This window comes from Camellia sinensis, chromosome 14 (genome assembly GCF_055761805.1).
Source record: "Camellia sinensis isolate YWXY chromosome 14, ASM5576180v1, whole genome shotgun sequence".
Lineage (NCBI taxonomy): Eukaryota > Viridiplantae > Streptophyta > Magnoliopsida > Ericales > Theaceae > Camellia > Camellia sinensis.
Genome location: NC_138974.1, coordinates 114,750,400 through 114,771,168, shown reverse-complemented (window position 1 = coordinate 114,771,168; position 20,769 = coordinate 114,750,400). Strand labels below are relative to the sequence as shown.

Here is a 20,769-nt window from a genome sequence, read left to right as displayed (position 1 = left end):
TGCATGACGATTAGGCAAACTAAAACTAATCGATTGAACGTGTCATAGAGTATGACGGTGGATAGAATACATTAATTTTTATGTATTGATTAATTGTGTATAGAACCTTTGTGTTTATATGCATTGTGTGTAGAGGAGGAGATGGGGGATGTACTCCGCGGTTTAAGGGAAGATGGGGGATGAACCTCTAAACCGGATAGTGTTGGGAGGAGATGGGGGATGAACTCCGTAGATACAGCTCATATGCTTGTCTAGAGAAGTGAAGATACAGCTCATAGTCTTATCTTTGAGAAGTGTAGATACAGCTCATATGCTTGTCTAGTGAAGTGTGGATACAACTAATATACTTATCTGTTGATGTGTAATATGCTAATATGTTGATGTGTTGGTATAGCTAATATGCTTATCTATTAAATAAAGATGGAGAATGAAAAGTGACATAGACTCGTATGTTATGAAATTGTGATGTGATATATGTGGATGTATCAGTGTTGGCCATCTATCAATTGCTAATCTTTTAGTCATTGTTCATAGTTGGTTTAGTATATCTCTGCTGGGCTGTGGCTCACCCTATATGGGAACATCATTTTCAGGTACAGGTAGCATGCCACCTCCAAGGACATAGCTTGGGAGGCTAGAGGTAGACACACTTTTGTTGTCTTATTTCCTTTTGATGTATTACATGTAAATTCAAGCCAAGGGCTTAATGTGTAATTGAGTTAGTACTCTCTTTTGTAACCAAGTGTTAACTTGGAAAGCTGTAACCCCGTAGGGCATTTGCTTTTGTTGTTAACATGTAATACTTTTGTAATGAAGTACTCTGATGAATTGAAGAATGTGGATCTTTTGTATATAAATGTATGTTTATATTGATGGGTTTAATGTTATTATTTTGAGGGCGTTACAACTATGTGTTCTAACTTTCAAAGGACCACAAACATCTGAATGAATCAACTCCAAAATATTTTCTTTTCTAGAAGCAACATTTTTCTGAAAAGAAACTCTATGTTGTTTACCCGCCAAACAATGAACACAAGTTTTAAAATGTATACCTTTCAAACCGGGTTGAAGCTCTTTCTTGAACAAAACTTGCAGCCTCTTTTCACTCATGTGCCCAAGTCGCTTGTGCCACAATTCAGTAGAAGTATCATCTTCAAGTGCATTGACAACAACTTTACAAATTTTTCCTTGTATCGAATAAAGTGTATTGTTAACCAACTTGCTTCTACGAAAATTGTTTTTGATGATGAGTTACAGGATTTGAAGCTACTTAGTTCTTTGCCTGAAAGTTGGGAGACCTTGGTTGTGACCGTTAGTAATTTGGCGCCCGATGGAGTTGTCACAATGGGCCAAGTCATTAGTAGCCTGTTGAATGAAGAAACTAGAAGAAAATCAGCGGGTTCCTCTCATTCAGAAGCATTTGTTGTGAGAGGCCGAAGGAAAACAAGGGGGAGGAGTAAGACTCCTCATGGTCGTGATCAAAGCTGTGACAAATCAAAAGATAGTTCTTTTTCAAAGAAAGACATTGAGTGCTATTATTGTCATGAGAAAGGGCACATGAAGCGAGAATGTCGAAAGCTCGAGAACAAGGAGAAAAAGCGTGACAAAAGTGTGGATAAGAAGCAAGAAGATACAACGGCAGTTACTACCGATGATCTCATGGTCGTTTGTGAAGATGATTGTATCAATTTTGTGGGCCAAGAGAGCAATGGGGTGATTTATTCCGGTGCTTCTTTTCATGTGACTTCTCGAGTGGATTTCTTCACTACCTACACCAAAGGAGATTACGGTTCTGTTCGAATGGGTAATGAAGGTTTGTCCAAGATTATTGGCATGGGTGATGTTCGCTTGGAAACAAATTTAGGCTGCAAGTTGTTGCTTAAAGATGTGAGGCATGTTCCCGACATTCGCCTCAAATTGATCTCTACTGGGAAGATAGATGATGAAGGCTTCAACAACAAATTTGGTGATAGAATATGGAAGTACCAAATTGAATTAGGTCTCCACAAATTAGATATAATATATGAAAATATATTATATCTAAACCAAACCAAATTAAAGTTCTTTAACAAACCAATTGGGTCTCAAACTCCAATAAGGAGATATATCCCAACAAGTGTGGATTTTGTACTCATGGTTTTATTATGTCAATCTATGCATTATTAAGGTCAAGTCAAACACCACCTGCTGAAGAGCAGATTGAAGAAAGCCTTGCAAGAAATTTGTGTCGATGCACTGGTTACAGACCAATTGTTGATGCATTTCGAGTCTTTGCAAAAGCTAATGATATGCTATACACTGATGCATCTCTAAGTAACACTCCAAGGGGTGAGTTTGTTTGCCCGTCAACTGGAAAACCATACTCATGTGGATCGGAAACTGTTTGCAAAGATGATACCAATGAACAAAAAACAACTTGTGGTGAAAGGTATGAGCCTATCTCATACAGTGAGATCGATGGAAAGACGTATGCCAACAAAGAGCTCATTTTTCCTTCTGAGCTATTATTGAGGAAACTCACGTATCTAAGTTTGAATGGGTCTGGTAGGCTTAAGTGGTAGCGACCCTTACGACTTCAACACGTTTTAGATTTGAAATCAAGATACCTAGATGCAAAATTAGTGATAGGTAACACTGAGATAGGCATTGAAATGAGGTTAAAAGGAATTCAGTATCAAGTTTTGGTCTGTGTTGCATGTGTACCTGAACTAAATAAATTGAGCATTAAGGATGATGGTTTAAAGATAGGTGCTGAAGTAAGATTGTCTGAACTTTTGAAAGTTTTTAGAAAGGCAAATAAAGAGCGAGCTGATCATGAGACTTCATCCTGCAAAGCCTTCATTGAACAAATAAAATGGTTTGCTGGTACACAGATAAAAAATGTTGCATCTGTTGGTGGGAACATCTGTACAACCAGTCCAATATCAGACTTGAATCCTCTCTGGATGGCTGCAGGAACAAAATTTCAAATTATTGATTGCCAGGGAAACATTAGAACGATTGCAGCAGAAAATTTCTTCCTTGGTTATCGTAAGGTTGATCTGGCAGGTACTAAAATTTTACTCTTAATTTTTTTACCTTGGCTTGGACTAGGCCATTTAAATTTGTGAAAGAATTTGAGCAGGCTCATCGAAGGGATGATGATATTGCCATTGTAAATGCTGGAATTCATGTTTGTCTTGAAGAAAAGAATGAAAAACGGGTAGTTTCAAATGCCCCAATTGAGTATGGTGGGGTTGCTCCTCTTTCTCTTTCTGCAACAAAAAACAAAAGATTATCTTATTGTGAAGACTTGGAACAATGAGCTGTTGCAGGGTGTTTTGAAAGTCCTGGAAAGGGACATTTTGATCAAGGAAGATGCACTTGGTGGGATGGTGGAGTTTTGGAGATCTTTAACTCTAAGTTTCTTCTTCAAATTTTTCCTTTAGGTTTCTCATCAAATGGAAGGGAAGTCATCCTTCACCGAGAGTGTATCATTATCTCGTATATCTGTTGTGCAATCATTTCATCGACCATCTGTCATTGGAAGCCAGAACTATGACATTATAAAACAAGGGATAGCTGTGGGATCTCCTGAGGTTCATCTGTCTGCGAGACTTCAGGTATGGACTTTTGAAAAGTAATCTCTCTCTCTCTCTCTCTCTCTCTCTCTGTGTGTGTGTGTGTGTGTGTATTGATATGCTTTTTTAATATATATATATAATAAGAGTTTAATGAAAAGAAATATTGTTTTTTCCTATTGGTGATGTCCTCTAATTTATTTTTCTTTCTTCTTCTTTTAGTGGAATTATTATTTTTAAGTGGAAGTGCTGCACTGGTCATGCATGCCTGAATTGTGAACCTCTGTGACATGCAGAGCAAGGTTTTATTGTGTTTGACTTAATGTGTCTTTGATTGTTTTAGCTTAGTGATAAAAGTTGGTTGTAATGGGCCATGCATACTTGTATGGTGAACATACATGCATTTGTTTTGAGGAAGGTTTAATGTAATCAAGTATCCACTCTCTCTCTCTCTCTCTCTTACATTTCCTATAGCACTTCTAAAGTATTAATTTTAGTTTTTAACTAGCAGCTGATTTTTGTTGACTCCTGTCTGCTTGTTCATTTTCCTTCTCGTTAGATTTGTTTAGTTATTTTATATTATATTGAGGTTATTAATGTCATTGCAATATTAATGTTTTAATATAAATATGTGATGGGTGAGGGTTTTTAATTGTGACCTAATAACCTGTTCTCTACATTATCTGCTTTCCTCTTCTCTTCTTTCTTTCCTCGAGAACCTTAATCCTTATTCCTTTCAACTTTACACTTTAACTTGGTATTAGAGCACTTCGATCTTAAAATAACATGTCTTGTTAAAGTCTGAAAATTTTCACACAATGACCTAGATGTGCTGACATCATTTTCTGTACGATGATGTCAGCATGATGTCAGCATCTGCATGGACGTCAAGAACAGGCGAACACATGGCCTGATTCGTCTCACCCTCTTGGTAATTTTGGTGATTTTTCTGAAATTTTTTGAGGCTGTTTGATGGTTGTTTTTGTTTTTTGAAGTATTTTCGAAATATATATTTGATATTTTGCGATATGCTTCTGGAAGCTTTACTTGTGATTTTTCTTCATTGTAATCTACTTTATGGGGGCCAACTGGGCTATTTAAGGCTTTCTTTGAGATTTGTTTGATAATTTGTGGCTCCAGGGTGTGTTTTTTGTTCATCGCAACTTCGGCTTTGTTGTGGGTGGTTAACCCATTTGTTTTTTTTTTTGCTTGTGTTTGCTTCTATGGGTGCCAAATGAACCTCATAAGTCCTTGCTTGAAGTTGTTTTGAGGTTTTGTGATCCTTTGAGGCTTTGTTTGAAGTTTTCCATTGGTGGCTGGTGCTGTTTTTGCTTTAAGTTCCTATTGTTTGTTCTTATGGTTGAAGAAAAACCTCCCATAGTCCTTAAAGGATGATGATTTGCCTAAATCAATTACTACAAAGAAACTGAATGGTCTCAATTATTTGGTTGGGCACATGAAAGTATTTCTCCGTGGCAAAAAGAAACATAAATTTCTCTCGGATCTTCCTTCTTCTGCTGAGAACAAGGCTAATGATGATTGGTTAAGTGAGGATTCAGTTGTGATGGGATGGTTTTGGCATAGTTTGGAACCCCATATTGCCACTACCGTTGAGTTTTGTCAAACCTCAAAGCAGATTTGGGACTCTCTTTGTGACAACCAAACCCATTCATGCATCATTCATACTTTATTGTCTATGCATTTAAGTCATGTATTCTATACTTGTTTGATATTAGGCTTGATAGTATTGAGAAGGAGTAGGGAGTGAAAGTTTTGTATAGGACTTGTATGTTTTGTGTCTGAGTTAGGGAATAATTTGAAACTTGATTTAAAAACCTTAGGATGAGCCTATGCCTTAAATGAGGAGCTTAAAGATCTTAGTCTAATGACCTTGACCATTTCATGCTATTTGCTATTTTGCTAATTAGGATTAGTAATAATTAAGTATGCTCGGGAAAGAATTAATTAGATTAAATACGATTAGGATAAGATTGGGTTATTTAGCTTTGAACTTGATTAACTAATCCTAAGCAAGGAAAACGAGTTAGCTAATAATGTTGCACCTTTGCCCAAGCCACACCAAATAAAATCTTGAGTATCCAAATCAAACAAAAAGAGAAATCTACTGAAAGTTGAGAGAAACAATGAGAGAGAAGGAGAGAAAAGAGAGAAAGGAATGAGAAAAGGGAGAGCTCAAGAGAATCAACCAAGAACTCATTCTAAAAGTGTTCTAAGGTGAGATTTCTATCCCAACACTTGTAGTAGACCTCCTTAACATCTTGAATCATGAAAAAGTTAGGATGAAAATGGATTAGGAATGAAGAACTTAGAGGAAAAAAGAAAAAGAAGCAAGTTAGAATGTGTGAGAACCTGAATATACAAATTAAGTAAATAATTAAATAATAATAATTTTACAATCTCAAATATTTTGTTGGTGAATCCTAAAGTACAAATTAAATATTGTTGGAGGGTCATTTAATTAATTTTAAACCTAAAAAATTTATGGTGTAAATCTCTAATTTAGAGGTAAGATTTATTATTTAAAAAAGAAAAAAAAAAGAGGCAAGTTAGTAAGTATATTTTGATCTAATAATAGTTGTATTTTATTTAAATTAATGATGAAAGGAAATATAATAAAAGAAAAACAGGATATTAATTTAGAATCTTTTAAGTTTAGATATATATAAAGCAACACTAGTTTTCCTAACAAAAACCCTAAACTCTCATATTATTCAACTAGCAGCCGTGAAGAGGAGATACGAGTAGCCTTTGGTGAAAATTGAAGAACTAGTTTGGTGCTTGAATAACTCCATCTCCAAGGTAGAAACCAATATTCTGTGAATATAGTTATTTTGTATATATGTTTTTGTGCATTCATTGGAAGAAGAAGGAATGAAAGCTTAACTGATTAGGTGGCTTGAATATCTATCAGATTAATAGTTGTGGTGAAATAGTGTAATGGGTATAGTGGATGTTTGAAGAACAAGTATATGGCATGTGTTATATTCAATGGGTGTTTTTGCTTGTAATGGTGGATCTTGTGAGTGAAACGTGGGTTAGCTAGGAGTACTTGGCGACAAATATTTGTGAATATCATGTTTCTTTTATGTAGTTTGAGGAATTAAATGGGTACATATAGTTGAGGGTACAATCTATGAGAATGAAATTCTATATGGAACCACAAACTTCAAAAATCAAGAAATCATATCAAAGGAATGAATTTTGAATTGAAATTTTTACAATAGATTAATTACATGTTGAATTGCATATTTGAAATTTCTCATAATTTTTGGGTGTCAAAATCCATATAAACTGATGCGTTCAAATTTGTCCAAAAAATTGATTTTAAACAGTAAGTTCGGGAGTGTTGTTCTCTTTGGGTATAAATCAAAAAATTATCAAATCAGCATCATTAGAACCGGTTATGAGTCTGGTTTCGTACATTTTTGGCCTTGCATTGATTGCTCATGTATACTAAGAGAACCGTCAATTTATTTAAAGTGCTGCAGAAAACAATCTGTTTGGGCATAATTAATGGTAAATAATTATATTGATAAGCAATTCAAGTAAAACCAATTGGGTTTGAAACTTTATTAGTTGATATCTGGAGGATTTTGGAATTTTTCGAACAGCATGGAGTGGGTTTTGTAATTTTCAAAGTTAGCGAATAGATTGGGAAAGCTTGTCTAAAACTCTGTTTTATCTTAAAGTTACTTTTAGTTAAGTTTTGATCGGAACCCATATCTTGGGTAATTTTAAAACTTGAAGAACATGAACTTAGGTAATATTTAAGAGTAACGGTGAGTTGGGTTGAGCCGTGTTAGTGCACTTTAGTTTGAGATTACTTAGTTCCTATTCTTAGTATTTTTAAATTAGTAGTGACGTGTAGTTTTCATACTTGGTTCAGGACATTAGTAGTGACGTGTAGTTTTCATACTTGGTTCAGGTGAGTAGTTTCATGCTACATATTTTTATAAATGTTCCCCTACCCTGAATGTTGGAAAATTAAATTGTTGTTTCATGACTAAACTGTTTTGATAAATTATTATATTAGCAACGGAATCAAATTATTTCTGAAACATGTGTGAACTTGGCATACTGTAAACTATTTGTTTTGGTCTCATGTTTATAATGATGAACTGCCATGTTTTGCGAAACTGATGTGTATTGATTATTGGGACCATCTGTGTATTTAGTCCAGGGAAATTATTCCACTATGTGTGGTGACTCTGGCCACTAGGGAACAGATCCGAGTTGGGCCGTGATGACTCTAGTGCTCAACGATTGTAAGGAAATGACCTAGGTTAAGCTAGGTGACCTTCAATTGGATCGTCTTAGAGAAAAGGCCCAGGTTGCCACCCTGAGGATGACTCTTAGTTCGGTATTAGATCCAACGAGGCTTATAGCCTTGAGAACTGTGTGGCCTATTACTTGTCGTTTCTTGGTACCCAGAAAATTATTGGTGTTCATGCTATAATCTGTTTTAAGTGAAAAATGTCATTTATCAAGTTCTTGAGAGACATGAGTATTTTAACTGTTGAACTGTGGAACCTTCTTTTTGAAATAGATTGTCTTTACCAAACTGTATGCCAATTTAGTTTCTGTGATATATATCTTATTTTGGAATTGAACCCTGTTTTTAAAACTGTATTTACTATCCATGTTGCTACTCACTGAGCTATCAGCTGACTTAGTTGTTTATCATTTTCAGGTGTTAGAAGGACTTAGAGTGGACTCATGGCGTAGCGGGGACTCAATTGCATGGACCTCTAGGGCATTCATTTATTTTGTTTTAGCTTATTATGTTGGGTTTTATGCATACATTGTGGTTGGGTTTGATTTAGAATTATTTTATTTTGTGGGCAATTTCTGTCCCATTTAGCATATATTTTTGGAAGTTGGTTATGGCTAGTTTTACCATTTATACTTGTAACATGTCAGTGGATTGGGTTTTGATTTATTTATTCCTGGGCTATCGTCACATTTATTCTTTGTGATTTTGGGTTCATGTTTAGGCTTACGTGTGCCTTGGGCTTAGTCCCTGTGGGCCACGGCTGGTCATACCCAGGTTTGGGGTGCGAAAGAATGTGAACTAGGGAAGCTTGGGATTCTCAATCTTTTGGATTGGTTTTGAGGGCACTCTTCTTTTCACATGTTTCTTTAATTTCCCATGATTTTGCAAATTGGTTTTGAGTTTTGGAAAGAAAAAGATGAAAAACCATGAAATTCCTCATACAAATTTGAAAAATGCTTCAAACCTTGAAAACAATTAAACTTTGATGTATTTGATTTAGGAAAAAATCGTATTTGCATGCTTTCATGATTCTAGACTTAGTATATCATGTTTGAGGATTGAAAGGGGCAAGAAATCAAAGTTAGAAGACCTGAGAACAGCTAGAATAGGATAGATTTGCGAACTGCAGATTTCTGCTCTGCAGATCACCGCTCGAGCAGTGGAAAGACCGCTCGAGCGAACAGCCCAAAACCTATGTGAATTGGTTAACCTCTCAAGCGGATAAAAGATGGCTCAAGCACACTTTAGCAACTCTCAGGATTCCTTTTTGCAGGTCTGTACTTTTGGGAGGTATCCTATCACCGCTTGAGCGGACTGGGCATTTCAGCACATTTTTCACACTTTGTTCCATTTGTTTTCCTTCTTTTCTTGGGACACCTTTAGGCATGTTTTGGAACCTAAACACAAGGATAACATAATTAGAAACCCGCTTGAAACATGTTTGAATAGAAAAGAGGATTAAATATTAATTGCATGGTAATTGATATAAGAACTTTAAGAATTTTTCAATGCTTCAGTGTTTTGTTCTTGTCTTGTATAGGTCAAGCCTGAGGACGTTTAAACCCTTGTTCGCGAAGCCAATTGTGAGTAGTAGTGTAGTAAAATTATGTTCTTAAAATTATGATTCGAAATGCAAACATATGATATGTTTATGAAAGCTATGATATTATGTACTAAGATGACTTCATGGAATCTGTTGGTTATTGGGAATCAAACCAATAATCTTCTGCTAACTGAGCTCTTCAGCCACCTGTTGTGGACCATGTTCTGTTCCTAAATGCTTTGAGAATGTTCATCGCTTTGTATTTGCTTACAAGTTCAATTTTATTATCATGTGCAAATTATATTATGTTCAAAATGAGATTATGCTTGGTTTTAAATAAAGTTCATCAGTGTTCATTCATTTACCACTTTACTACATTGCAATTCACTGGGCTTTGGCTCACCCCTCTCCTCTATATGTATGTAGGTGATGGTGAAGATCCTATTATGGATGAGAGATCGTGCTAAAAGTCTTTTTCTTTTGTTTTTCTACTTTTGGAAGTTGGAGCTTTCGGATGAAGACCTTGTCTTCGAGTTTTGATTTTTGTTAGCTGTATATTTATAAATGTTGTGAGTGGTGAATACATGTCTGCTATAAACTACTGTATCTCTTTTAAAGGTTGAAGTTCTAGTCAATACTCTCAAAACTGACGTGAACACTCTAAAGGATTCAATAAACCAATAGCGAACGAAGATTAGTGAGAAACTCCGTTTGACAAGTAGTAATTGGAAAAAGTTTAAGCCCCAAGAGTGTTTTGGAGAGAATCATAGGCGATTGTAGGGAGCTATCCTCAGAATTGAGGATTGAATAGAAGATTATTATTTTTCAGGTCGATGAAAAATCCAAAGGGAGCTTAGTGGAGATTATCGAAAGAAATTGAGTGCAAAGTTTTTCCTTGAAGATTGATTTGAGAGGAGTAAGTTGGACAGTTCAAGCATTACAGGAGGTGGTGAAACATATCAAAGGAGGATCATTTTTTAGCAAGTATACCAGTAGTTCAGCGGTGTTTTGCTTATAGAAGTATAGCAACAAAAGAGGAGTTTTTATTGAATTATCAAAATGGGTGGAAGAAGTGAAAAAAGGCAACAATATTATTCCGAGGGAAAGCAACTGCCAGGGGTGGATTGACACAGCCACCATGCTTCGGAAAATAATTTGCAAAAAGGCCAAGGCCAATCCTCAAGAACCTTGATCGTAATTCCATTGAACTTTACACTTCAACTCTCTTTTGAAATAATCTAAAGCATCTAGGATAATTGAAAAATGAAGGCTGTGGTTGTGCTTACACTTGAACTTGTTCCACCATCTTCATTTTTGTCATCATCATCTTAATGACAAATTTTACTCATTCATCATAATCTTTTGGGGTTTTTGTATAGGGTGTGGTGTGGCGAAGTTGGGGAGGATACTGTAGCGTGGGCTTGTCCAAAATCTAAAGGGGTCTCACGAGCTCGTGGGAGGGGCAGCGGTTTTGTTTCCTTGGAAGAGTGTTTGGGTGACGAAAATACTATCCAAAGTTGCTTTTTTTGTGTGTACGGCGGCTTCAAGGCATATTTTGACTATTGACAATTTGATTTGCCGTTGTCATATTATGGTTAATTGATGTTGTATGTGTTGTAGAGATGCAGACTTGGCGGATCATTTGTTCATCCATTGCCCAGTTGCATCTCGGCTATGGATGTTTATTGTTGGGTTGTTGGGTTGGTTTGGGTTCAGTAGGGTACAGTTGTGGAGGTGCTTACGAATTGGGGTGGGGCGAGAGTTGGGATACAGCGTTGGAAGGCGTGGCCAGTTGCTGCTTATTGTTTGATGTGGTTGATTTGGTTGGAGTGTAATAGATGAACTTTCTAGGGAATGGTTCATTCGGTTTCGTGGTTGGAGAATAGGTTCCTTATGGTGTTGCATAGTTGGGCTACAGTTTCAGTGGATCTTGATGTGTTGGCCTTTGTAGATTTTGTGAATGATTTGATTAGTTAGTTTTTTAGCCTGGCTTGGGCTCTTTTTTTTTATTCTTCGTATCGCCTTGATGTTTTCTAATAAAATCTGATTATTTACCCAAAAAAAGGGAAAAAAAGGAGTTAGTGTTATTATCATTATTAAAGTGCTGATGATATTCCTTCCTTAGGTCTAAATATTATTTCTATCTCATATACCCTTTGAAGTTTGATTTGTTGAATGATTAACTATTTTCCTATATTCTATTTTTTTAAGCCCTCTCTGTCTCTGTCTCTGTCTCTCTCTCTCTCTCTCTCTCTCTCTCTCTCTCTCTCTCTCTCTCTCTCTCTCTCTGTGTTTTGTTTTGTTTTTAGTTTTTAATTTAGTGTGGAGGTATACAAGAGAAATCTTGAGTAGTGGAGCCTACAAATTGTTTGAAGGAGAGTTTTATTTCTGGAAAGTTGTTAATTTTTTAGGGTTTTAATCTTTAGAGGACAAGTTGTAGGCTTTGTGGGATTTGTAAGGTACAGGAATGGGTAGGTTAGTGTTGGGTTGTTGAAATTTCATATTTTTAGCAAATAGATGGAATGGGATTGTGGTGATGAAATAGGAGCTATTTTTGGGCTTTGAATGGTACTGGTACCCTATGAATAGTTGTTTTGGAAAGGAAAATTTGAAGAATAAGAAGAGAAGAGGAAGAAGAATTTGGGAACCTGTGTTAAAATTCCTTAGACTTCTCCCAAGGAACAAAATTTTGTTTATTTTCCATTGAAAGAATTGAAACATTTCCATTTATTAAGAAAACGAAACTAAACGTTATTGCATACTGAAATTCCAATGTTTTCATCAAAACATACTGAAATGCACAGAAACACACTAAAACTCTACAAACCATACCGAAAGAATGAATTGTTTCAATACCTTTTAAGAATATTTAATAATGCTCATTTCTATATGGCTCTTTTTGTCAAAACAAAAGTTTGAGAATATAGAAAATTTTTGAATTTATTAGAAAATTCAAGAAACTAGATTGGAGAAGAGGAGAGATAGTGAGGAGAAGAAAAAATAGGCATAAATTAAGTCATTTGTTTTGATCCCTACTACTTGATGCAGGACAGCTTGCTGGATTTTTAGAATAGAGGTTATTTGACGATATAAATAGTGAGTAATTTAGGTTTTCAATGGTTAAATTGAAGGTTAATAGATAAGAGAAGGAATTAGGGTTGATTTAGGGGTGATTGGATAGGGTTTGAGATTGAAAAGTGCACTTTTAGAGGGCTGTGGGTAGTTACCTGAGATGTGCGCAAAGAAGAAAAAAGAGAAGAAGAAGATAATTATAGGAATTGCTCCTAGAATCCTTTATGTATCACACCTTGGGTTTGATTGCATCATACTATACATAAAAAAGTTTCAAAGCTTTTGAAAATCTCTAAAATATCAACTTTAATAAATTAAAAGCATTACATGACTTTATATAGACTTTAGAGAATTCCTTTATTAACTAGGATTTCAAAGTAAGAAACTACTAAAATTTTGGCTTCGAAAACCAATCTAAGACCAAATAAGAAGTATAAAAACACCAATTAAATAACTTGATTCAGAAGACAACCCATGGGTGACCCTTATAGTCCAAGTAAACAAATCTAAAAATTACCAAAATGCCCCTGACCTAAAAACTCTAGAAAACATGAAATACCTATAAAATAAGACACTAATAACACTAGAAATGTCATGACCCGAACTCTCCCTAGAGGTTTGGGTCATAACCGGCTAGTAATCATAAGATTACCTATGGCTTTAGGCAAAATTCAAAACATTTTAGTTATGTTGGGTCAGAAGCGGAAGCAGAATAATAAATTTTGTCAAATGAGCTGCACATATATGGCATAACAAAAACATCTTATTTATGTTAAGAACTCACATCCATAAATAAACAAACAGATAATACACGTCCAAGACCATTCACAAGATCATTATCATACGAAAACCCAAAAACTTAAGTACAACCATGGTCAAGTAGGAACAACGAAAGAAAACAAAAGATTAAAGAAAACAAAAGCCTCACTTGTGAGGCGCTCCTTGACATATTTCACAAAGGTTAGGTAAACTTTGACCAGTTCTCCAAGGCTGGACATCTCGTTGCTCACCTACATACATATATATAACGGAGTGAGCTAATGCCTAGTGAATAACATCAAAGTAAAGTGGTTATATGAATGACTTCAATAGAATAAACATAAACATATCCATATCATATACAATTCATAACGGAACGACCTTTGGTCCAATAGATAGCGGAATGACCTCGGGTCCAACATATAACAGATGTGCAGAACATAACTGATCATAACTTAACAGAATGACCTTGGGTCCAATCATTTACAGTTGTATAATGACCATTTGGTCAACTCATAATAAATATTCAGATTTATCAGATATTCGGAATGACCTTAGGTCCATCATATTCATTTGTACTTGTCAATCACATTTACACAGATCATATTTAGCAAACAGATAGAAAGCTCATTCATAGCACAAAATCATAGGTTTGGAAAAAAAAAAACTTACTAAATTGGTAACACTTAGATAATAATGTACATGGAAATATCTTTACTAAGATATTGCTTACAGTGATTTGATTACTGATACTGCCTCGTGGATGAACCTACACAATTCATAAATATATACACATATTGAGGCTCGTTGCTTAATCAAATTATTCTTATTTAATCCAATTCTCTGATGCCAAGTTCTTACTCATTAATTCATTTGGGAGGCTCAATTCATGCCTAAGAATGCTTTAGAAAGAAAAGAGAATGCAAATATGAACAAAACATGGCTTTTCAAAATATACTGAAACATGACATTATGGTCTGCAAAAGTACTGGTTTATTTGAATCTAGTCTCGATGGTCGCTTGAGCCAATGGTGCAATACAAACTGAGTTCGCTTGAACGGTCATTTTGGTTGCTCGAGCCAAATGTAATGTCTCTGCAAAAATGCTGAATGCATGAGATGTGCGCTCGAGCGACAACTTGTTCGCTCGAGTGGTGCAGTCGAATTCTGGAATTTCTAGAACATACTTTGAGCTTCAAAACACATATTCAATGTTACAAACTCTTGCTTGACATGTTCTAGACCACAAGTACACCTTCAAAAACATTATTACAAAACTAATTCCAAACCTTATGTTCAAAACCATTGTCAATTCTCAAATCAAACTCAATTCTTCACAATTCAATCATGCATGTAAGGATTTCAATCCTTTTCCTTCCAAGATGTTTGCATATGCAATTTTGAGTATAAATTCTTGAAGAGATCTTGGAATCAACAAGTATGAGTTTCATGCATGTAAGAATTCTTGGAAAATCAAACTTACAAATGATGAAATATGCGTGTATGTATGATTAACTTCAAATTCACTACTCTTAGCTCAATTCTCTCATGTTATTGCATAATCTCTTGAATTCACATATTTGTTGGTGTCAATTCATAAATTAAGAGTTAAATACTCACCAAAGGTATTCAATTAAATTTAAATTAGCAAGAATTTTGAGCTCTTGTACCCAATTCACCAATCTCCTAGCCAAATCTTCAAGTTCTCCTCCTCCTCTCTCTCTAAATTGGCTCCCTCTCTCTATAAAATCAATCTCAGCAGAATTTTGAGTGTATAACATAAGCCTAATCACATTTCTCAACATATATATTCTTGTAATTAACTTAGACTAATTAAGTAAGCGTCAGGTTAACTAATCTCACTTAATTCTAATTGATTCGATCTAATTAATTTAATTCGAATAAAATTTTAATCAAATATCCCATTAGGCACTAAAAATTATCCCATTCTTATTAAACTAATCAATTTTGGTTTTTGAAGTCGCTAAGGCTTCCAATTCCAAATTTTGAACATAAATCGTTACATATATTCCTACAACGAATAGATAGGCATTTAAATACACATTAAACACATAGATCACATTCATAATTAAATAGATGTAAGTTTAACACGTTATGGGGTTGTCACAAGAAACATAGTTATGTATTGTTCCTAACGGTTTCTCTTTGAAATCATGCTTATGTCCAAATATCATCATTTCTTTGAATTTAATCTTCCTTGAGCTTCTTATACTCTGGATCACTACTACTAGAATTTTTCATTTTTAAAATGTTCTTTTCTTACAATGGCAAACCTCTTCCCTAACTAGTTTTTAACCTTTTTTTAATGACCTTCCAATATTCATAAAGTGTATTAACATTTATATAGATTTTAGTTTTTGTTGTCAACATTTTCAAATGCATTCAATTGTTTTTTGTTTTGTTTTGGTTTTTTCCTCATTTCTCTTATGTTTTCAAAACACTTCCAAAACATTTTTGTTTCCAAGCTAACCGATACAACATACCAAAACGAAAATTTGATCCTTGGCTTGACTAGGATAAGGCTGTATTTAACAAACATATTTTAAGATTCTCTGTCTCAACATTATGGAATTGAAACACCACAAGTTAATTATAGCTTTACTTGTCTTGTAGTACTGTGGGAATTGCAAATAACTGGGGAGATTGAAAGTAATTACAAAGACATGTGTAAGTGGGTCTGTGCTCTGTTGCAACTGCAAAATGTGGTCTTACTTGCACCAAAGCACAGACCCCACTTGCATCTCCATATTTTTGCAATTACTTTCACTTGTTTCCACTGATTTGCAACTCCTCCTTTACTATTAATACTAGGGTTAGGATTGCTAAACAGGGAACACTGACCCTTTGGCTACTGGGAACATTTTATACGTAGTCTAGACTTTATAGTACATACAATAACATGGCCTATAAAACAGTCCATGGACATATACTACTTCCTAAGCCCAACAAATATTCCTCGAAAACCTAATAATATTAAATTAGTCAGACCAACAACACACATATTTGATTCAAATTAAATTTAAACATTGTACATGAGATCTGAAGGAGAACCGTTTATGAAATATGTAATTTGTTCTTAATTACACTTTTAACATACACTTAAGCTAAATTCCAACACAGCTCTTCCCTCCCATGTTTCTTAGAAGTTCCCAATACCGGTATATTAGTGGCCTTCCATATTAAACTTCTTGCAGGGATGGAATTGGTTAACCAGGGTAAATTGCTTGTGACAAATAATTTCAAAACACTCCTCAAATTTCAATTTTAAAATTGGACAATTATAATTATTGGAAGTTGATAAAATAAGAACTTAATAAAAAGTATACTCTTATCTATATGATTGAAGATGTATATATAGGATAGACTCCTAACATGCTGTAAGAAGATTATATGCAGAGACTAGATCGTAAATCCCCTTGATTGTAGATTTTCACTTTTGGTTAATTTCTTTATGTTGTATGCAAAACAAATGGTTGACGACTCCTTTTTGTAGTAATTATTCACACAATGACTCTTGGGGTCATAAAGTGGTGCCGAACCTTGATCACTTAGAAGAACAGTGTTTCCATTTTGTGAGATAGATGCTTTGACTATTCATGCTCCCTCACAGCCAAAATGAAATTCAGCTGAGTCTAATGGTTGTGGGATATTAATTTTTATGGGGTTTTTGCGATGGATAAATGATTTAATGTGTCTTAGTTAAAAATCCTTTTGAGGGGTGTTTTGGTGTTCTTCCCAAATTGTACACTAATACTACTAGGTTTTTTGAATCTGTTATATTTTATTTATTTTTATTTAAATAATTTTTTGAGTATTATTTCTGATATCATCTCTCGTTCCAGGTTACTGGTGAGGCAGAATATACTGATGACACACCAATGCCTCCCGCAGGCTTACATGGTGCTCTAATATTGAGCCAAAAACCTCATGCTCGTATACTTTCTATTAATGATTCAGGAGCCAAGTCCTCACCTAGATTTGCAAGAATTTTTTTGCCAAAGATGTCCCAGGTGATAATATGATTGGGCCAGTTATTTTTGATGAGGAACTTTTTGCTACAGAATTTGTCACTTGTGTGGGACAGGTAATGGCCTTTCTGTTAAAATATTTTCATCTACATAGATTTTCAGTGAAGAATGGAAAGGATGCCATTCTACTGCATTTTACACAGTGCTTGAAGTCACAGACCCATTTTCTAAAACATAATTTTTACAAATGGAGGCATCATTACCATTTTTTTTTAACAGTTCATTGTGGAAGAAAATAAATGGTCTCACATTAAATGCTATTCAACCTATCTTGGATGATTTTAGCTTGATAGCATTTAAAATCACACCTATATATATATATATATATATATATTGGTTCTAACCAAGGGATAGTGGTGTGAGGTGTGTTATGAAGGCTATCGGAGTGGTGGTTACTGATACCTATCAACATGCAAAACTAGCAGCGAGAAAGGTTCATGTTCAATATGAAGAGCTCCCAGCAATCCTTTCAATAGAGGAGGCCATGAAATGTAACAGTTTCCATCCTAATACAGAGAGGTGTTTAAAAAAAGGAGACGTAGACCTTTGTTTTCAATAAGGTCAATGTGACAGAATCATTGAGGGTGAGGTTCAAATAGGAGGTCAGGAACATTTTTACTTGGATCCACAGAGCAATTTAGTATGGACTATAGATGGTGGCAATGAGGTTCATATGATTTCATCCACCCATGTAAGTTTTCTCTGCTTGAACTTTTAATCATTCTAGGTTCTGTCATGAAGTTGCCAAAATTATATGCTTAATTAAAAGAATTTGATTAAGAAAATTTTACCTGATCGTTCAAACATTGACTAGAATGTTATTTCAGTACTTCATTGAAAAGTAATTTTGTTTAACTTCTTAATTTCTAATTGTTTTGGCAGTTTAAGAAAAATTTGACAATTTTAAATTAAAAATAAAAAATTACTATGACTTTCAACTGTCAATGGTGATGGATTTTTTGCTCGTGGCATTTTTTTTCCACAAGCTGATTGCATAGATGTATACAAAAGAAGAAATGGTGCAACTCAGAAACGGTGGTTGGATTCTGGTGGTGAGACAGTGGAGAGGCGGTGGCACTCAGAGTAAGGAAGGAAAAAATGGTTTCTTCACTGTATTTGTAGATAACATCCCTTCAGTAATGGACGCTAAAGCTCTGTACAAACTTTTTACCAAGTCCGGGATCGTAAAAGATGCTTTCATCCCATTCAAAAGAAGGAAAGTGACAAACTCAAGGTTCGGGTTTGTCCGTTATGACTGTCGTATAGCAGCATCTGTTGCCATCCAAAAAGCGAATGACCTTTTCGTGGATGATATGATGCTTATGGTTAAAATGGCTACCTATGATAGGAATAACAGATTTGAACAGAGCAAGAGAAAGTCTCAGGATACCAAAAGGAGCTTGGATACAACTAATATCAGGGGCAATGCTGCATATGTGGGCCACAGATCTTTTGCTGAAGTACTAAAAAGAGATACCTCTGTTTTGGTTGGGAACTCAAGTATAACTATAAAAGTTAATGAAGAGGGCAATGGTTGGCTCTATGATAGTGCAATAGTTAGATTTAACACAGAGTATATCACACACAGCATTTTGAAAGCTCTGAAAGAGAAAGGGTTGGAGAAAGTAGAAGTCAGGAAATGGAGAGGTCGAGATATAATACTATCTTTTAAATCTGGCAATGAGCTATAGTCAAACATTGGCAAGATTAGAGAGTGGTTCAAGGGCTGGAGCCAATTTGTGATGGTTTGGAAGCCAAATCTTCATCTGCAGCAGGAATGGTGCGTTTGGTTGAGGTGCTATGGTATAACCCTGCATCTCTGGAATAGGAATACACTTAACAACATTGGTATGGTATGGGGTACCATTCTCAGCCTAGATGGTGATATTTGTCATCCTAAATCTTTTTCTCACACTAGAATCAGAGTGGCTACTGAGTGCATGGAACTTATCAACAAAACCATTTTTTTGAAGTGTAAGGGCATTTCTTATTCCATTCTTGTATGCGAAGATCATTTAGCAAATTCTGGTGGGTTGAAGCTATCAGGAATGGAAGACTCCAACTTCACAGAAACCAGTTACAGTGAGGAGGGTAGAAACACTCCAGAGGTAGCTGTCAAAGACAAAAACGATGGTGATGAGGTGGCACAAATGAGAGCTTCGTTAGGTACTGACCTGGTTTGCACAAGCGAGATTGAACAAAGGAAAGAGCCTAGTTGCAGTCACATAGGGGAGGAAATAGGAACTGTGGTTGAAGAAACTCTCTGTGATGGAGGCTTCATCAGGACAAAGGGAGAATGTGTTGAGGGGACTTTGAGGGAAGGGTCAAAGAAAAATTTTAAAAAATAATGATAGCAGATTGAGGTGTGTTCAGCAAGCTCCTTCATCTGGCAAATCTAGAGATGGATTTGGGCCTGGTATAAATTTGGACGTTATTTTAGCCAACGAACTTATTGAAGGCCTTGGGCTTGGCATTGGGCCTGGTATCAACATGGAGGTTTATTTGGCCCATGTACCGAACAGGTCCCTAGCCAGTGGCTCTTTAATAGGCCCGTTGAATCTGGTCATATGGCCCTTTTGCAATCTGCTGGGCATTCAAACAAGTTAGGGCCAAATGGAATAAGTTTAGTAAATCTCAATCAAACAGCCCAAGTTAAATCTATTATTCCTTATCCAGAACCACTGCAAACTGAGAGGAAAAAATGGAAGAAGAAGGCTCATATAGAGGGATTCACTAGCTTTGCTAGATTCCATGGCTTCAGAACTGTAGCAGCTCATAAGCATTCCTCCAAGTCTGTCATTTTTAGACCGGCAGCTTCTACCTTTGCTTAGTCTGATCTATCTGAAAGTGGCTTATCTTCGAACAACTATCTTCTTGAAGAAGCCAAAGCTACTATACAATTGGGGAAATCATTAGGTGTTAACCACAACGGTGAGAAGGATGTGGTTTTAAACAAGATAATTTACCTAGAGCTGAAGGATAAAGCCAGAATCACTAAAGAGGGGAAGGCTCAGAAATAAAACACTGCAGATGGGTGACTTTAGTGTATTATTATGTTTACTTATGAAGCTATTATCTTGGAATATTAAGGGTTTGGGTAAACCTGAACAGAATGGCAGAATCAAAAGTCTTATAAAAGACAAGCATGTTGATATTGTTTTCCTTCAAGAGATTAAGAAAGCAGTGGTTTCTGGTAATGCTGTTAGAAGGCTTTGGGGATGCAGAAATATGGAATACATGTCTGTGGATCCTGAAGGCTCTGCTGGTGGGCTTCTATGTATCTGGGACCCTGGTGTCTTCCAACTCTCTGGTTGCTGTTGTAATAGGAGGTACATCTGGCTCCCTGTACAACTCTTTTGATTGTGTTTTGATCAACATATATGCACCAAATGATATCAGTGCTAGATCAACTCTATGGGCTGATATCCTCAAGCTTAAAGACCATTTCCCTGCTCCTTGGTGTATGGGTGGGGACTTTAATGAAATTAGGCAC

At 35.5% G+C, this 20,769-nt stretch overlaps 1 pseudogene; it reads left to right on the top strand.

Annotated features, from left to right (window-relative positions):
• Positions 1 to 2,144: 2,144 nt before the first annotated feature.
• Positions 2,145 to 2,561, top strand: LOC145807261 (xanthine dehydrogenase 1 pseudogene; annotated as a pseudogene).
• Positions 2,562 to 20,769: the final 18,208 nt, after the last annotated feature.